The 4504-nt window shown below is 44.1% G+C and overlaps 1 long non-coding RNA gene across 1 annotated transcript; it reads right to left on the minus strand.

The window, feature by feature from the left end:
- Positions 1 to 755: 755 nt before the first annotated feature.
- Positions 756 to 3703, minus strand: LOC120309369. The gene is made up of 3 exons (XR_005557072.1): positions 3550 to 3703; positions 2214 to 2344; positions 756 to 1319 (listed from the first exon to the last, which is right to left on the minus strand). It is a non-coding gene; the product is annotated as an uncharacterized LOC120309369 (long non-coding RNA).
- Positions 3704 to 4504: the final 801 nt, after the last annotated feature.

The following is a 4504-nucleotide window of genomic DNA, read 5'->3' on the forward strand; positions in this document are numbered from 1 at the left end:
AGAAGGAATCTTTGCCTACCTTGCAAGAGTGGCTTTTTAAAGTTTCCTATCTGGCGGAAATGGCAAAGATTTCGGCTTTCTTAAAGGAGCAATCGCAAGAGAAATTTTTTGCTGTATGGGAAAAATGGATAAATTTCACACAATACAAATTGGATATAAAAAAATACCATTTAGCCTTTTTATAACTTGTATATAAACTTTGATATTTTATAGATTGTACTTTTTCTCTTTCTTCTTTTTTTAATCTCTTTTCTTCTTTCTTTTTTCTTCTTTTCTAAGCACTTTTTCTTTTTAATGCTTATGTTTTTTTTTGTTTTATATATATCTTATTGTTAATTATTTTATAAGTTGTTTAACTTTTTTTTTAGGATTTTTAAAATTTTAATTAAGCCTATATTCAGCTCTGGGAAGCTCGGGGGGGATGGAGGGGGTGGTTTGGGAGGGGTTGGGTGAGGGTTGTTTTGTTTTTTGTTGTTGTTGTCTTTTTTGTTTTTTGTAAAAACTTTTAAAAATTTTCAATTAAAAAAAAAAAAAGAGTACCAGGAAAGGGCTGTGACATCCAATTGCTCCTCAGGTGCACACCGAGGGCAGGATTGGCACTTCCTTGACCCTTTCTGGCTATCTACAGCACATGTCTAAGGGCAGCCCAGTCTTGACCTTGGCTTACTCTGTAGCTTGAAGCCCAAGCATGCTTCTTTGCAGGCTTGATATCCTCCAGAAACCTTGAGTCTCCCATCAGTCTTGGGTTCTCTCTCTTTTTTTTTTACTGCCACACATAGCTCTGGCTCATCCATTCTCCTTGGGTGTCTTTTTCCTGCCCCTTCTTCCTTGTGGTGTTGGACTGACAAATCTTTGCTGTGATTCCAACCTTCTCAAGAGCTTCCATGTTTGCTGATGCTGAGTCCACTGTCTCCTAGTAATCCTAAACCACTCCAGGTAGTGGCACCTTGGCCCTAAATGCTGCTTCTGAGTGGTGGGACGAGGCACTCCACCAGTTATTCTTGTGCTCCGCTAAAAATTTACATATGGGAGAAGCTTGGGAAATTGAGATCCCATGCACAGTAACAGTTGCTCAGATGCTAAGATTTTTGGAAAACAGTTTGAGCATCAGAAGGAATCCACAGTGATGGCTATGGCAGTGCTCTGTTACCCAGGGGTAACTTAATTATAATTGTAGGGAATTAATGAGATTTTCTGGGTTTGCACAACATGCTGAATCATAAACTAACCACATGGATTGGGTTGGCGTTAAACTAAAATGTAGTTGGCTGTTCTTGTAGCTTAATCACTTATGCGAACACAATCGCTGGACATAAGCACTGGAATATAAACAAAGGGAGGGAGGGAGAGAGAGAGAGAGAGAGAGAGAGAGAGAGAGTCACATGGTCATGAATCAATAGTCTCGCAATAATCTGTTCATTGAAAGACCACGGTGACCCTTGTGTAAGGCAGACATGTCAAACTTGCAACGTCACATGACATTGCAACGTATCGGGCCAGTTTTGCCATTGCCGGCAATGGGGTGGGCGTGGCTTCCGGATGATGCATCTGGCCTGCGGACCGGCAGTTTGTCACCCCTGGTGTAAGGCCTTCATTTTTGCAACCCACTAATGCAGTGATGGTGAACCTTTTAGAGATCGAGTGCCCAAACTGCAACCCAAAACCCACTTATGTATCGTCGTGTGCCAGGTGGGTGTGGCGCATTGGATGGGCATGGCTGCAGTGGTAATGGCAGACTGGGTGAGACTAAAAAGTTCAATCAAACAATTCCGACTTTGCGAGATCTTTTTTTTTTCCAGCAAGAAGTTGAAATTGATTGATTGATTGATTGAACTTTTTTTTTTTTTTGCACACGGCGTTGGAGACCTAAAGTGAAAAGGTTTTATAAAACCCAGCTGAAGGTCTAGGACTGGGGCAACGGCGCTCGTGCCCACAGAGAGGGCTCTGTGTGCCACCTGTGGCACCCGTGCCGTGGGTTTGCCACCACGGCACCCGCGCCGTGGGTTTGCCACCACGGCACTAATGCATATGGGGCTCCCAGTTCTCTTGCTTGATGCTGAAGGGGTGCCCCTGTTCTTCCTGGATCAGTTTCTGGCAATGGGAATGTGAGCATTCTTCCTTCCCCAGGCCAGGTGAGGCAGCCCCGTGTTTTGTCTCAATGCAAGGAGGTCAGGGTGTCAAGAAGGGAGTGGGCAGGGATACCAGTTGCTTACCTTTCACCAGCAGGGGGCAGGAGAGCGTGCTTGTTTTTCAGTCAAGGGACTTTTCTTAATAGCCGAAGCCAGAAGCATTGACTTCCTCCCAAGCTTTTCAGAGACAGGTGTGAATGAGTTTCCAAGCATCCCTGAAGGAGCAAGCAGATAAAAAGAGCCAGAAGGTCATGTTTTTGTGTGCAAAAGTGAGAAGAAAAGGCCTAAGCGGGCAGTCCCAGAGGGAGGGAGGGAGGGAGGGGGGACTGGGATCCAGGAATTGCTATACCCTGCCCTGCCCTGCACATCCTTGTAGAAGAGCTGCCATTCAGCTGCATCCTTTTGTAGGATACTTTTTAAAAAGATATCCTTCAATAAAAGCTAGACCCCTACTGACTTCAGAGGCATCACAATACAATTTACTGGGCAAAAGTACTGTATGGATTGCTTCTGCCTTTTTCCAATATTTTTCAACTTCCTAATCTAGCCTCACTGCCCCCGGCTCCCAATTCTTAGGCAGTTCTCATCCATTCCCATTCCCCTCCAGCACTAGCCTGGCTGCGCTTTGTTTCCAAGATACATGCTGCCACTCAAAGAGTGCCAGGATGTTGGAAGTTAAAAATTACTGCATCCCCCTCACAGTGGTGGGATTCAAATAGGTGAATTATGAGTTCTCTGTGTGGATGCCACTTCTGGAAGTCCATTCTGGGCCTGGGCAACAAAAAATTAGCTACCGTTTCTGGCGAAGTGGTGCGAACTGGCTGAATCCCACCACTGCCCCCTCATGACCCCCCTTTTCTAGAATTTAGTTCTGATCCTCAACATTCTGTACCTACTGAGAGAAGTTAGCCCAGAGAAGGAAATATTAAAAGGGCAGAAAAATATATTTTTCCTCAAAAGGACTTTTTAAAACCAAACCTGGCCCCAAATCTATCTCTCTGCCCCAAGCAAGAGCTAGGCCCATACAAATGCAGATGTAAAACCATCAGAGAATTGAAGCCAGAGCACTCAAGAAGACAAAGAGAAGATCTGCATACCACACCCAAACTCTAGGAGTCATTAGCCTCATCACCTGGGAAGCAGGATATGATAATAGGATTAAACCACAGAGATCAAGGCCTAGACAAACACTCAGAAACAGCCTCAAGGTTCATGCCACAGGAACAGGAAACTATTCCAAACAAGGCTAGAGAGGGTATAAAAACCTACTGCCCATGTGCTCAACTTCTCTTTCCTCTCCTCTGCTCTTTCCTGCAAGGACCATCTTTCTGCTTCTTCAATAAACTGTAACCTTCTTCCCAAAGCAGTCGCTATGTTGCTTATTTATTCCCAGCTTGGATGAACCAGAATGAAGACTTACTTCTGACACTACTGACCCTGTTGGGGTCAGGATTGTTTTAACTTGTTTGATTGGGTGGAGCTTTCTTGGTCTTCAATTTTCTCTCAGATTCTTTCCATCTATTTGTCTCTGTGTTTGGAGGGTTTTGACTTCTTTTCTATTGGCATTTGCTTTCATTTTCTTTCTACTAGGAAAAGAGATGCTCCATTTCAGAGTTTTCTTCATTACTGATTTATAACACCACTGGGGTGACCTGGCTGACCCCTATTTTTCTCCCTGATCCCAGGATACCAGCCTTGTCTTGTACCCAGGCCATGATTTATACCTTTTCCGCATCTCCAAACATGCCCTCCTCTTAAGCTGTCATGTTGCCACTGCAGGGCCAGTATGAGTAAACTCTACTACTTCTTCTGCCCAAATCTCTAGGGAGTGCATTCATATGGCCAGTCTTGGATTGTAATTCCCAAGCAGGATGACATTGACATGACAGATGGATATATATCTAACGGAAAAAGGATAGCATAGATATGCCACTCATCATTAATCAATCAGCCTGAATGCTGAAAATATTCCTCTCATGCAGACAACACCCTGGCTGAAGTGGTTGAGCCAGTCCCCTATTCCCACAGGGCTATTTATATTCTAATCTCAGGAGTGGAAGATCAGAGATGCCATGTCCTCTGTGGTAGTCTCAAAGCTGCAGCAAAGTCACTTCCTATCCTGTTGGAAGGAAGGAAGGAAGGATTGTTAGACTCAGTGAATCACAGTAAGGACAATGGGGAGATATTAGGAGAAATCACATTTATGCATGGCAACTGTAGGATTTTCATCTTGTCCACATAATTGTTTGCCCCAACACAGAGATGCCCTACAATGTATTAAAGCAAGGACATGCACCTCTTCTACCAGTGCCTTCAAAGCAGTCATTTCTTCATTGCTGCTTCTTCCTATAGGTCACCTGAGGATTCGATCTCCT

The sequence above is a fragment of the Crotalus tigris genome, unplaced genomic scaffold (genome assembly GCF_016545835.1).
Source record: "Crotalus tigris isolate CLP2741 ecotype Arizona unplaced genomic scaffold, ASM1654583v1 scf7180000018005.443694, whole genome shotgun sequence".
Taxonomy (NCBI): domain Eukaryota; kingdom Metazoa; phylum Chordata; class Lepidosauria; order Squamata; family Viperidae; genus Crotalus; species Crotalus tigris.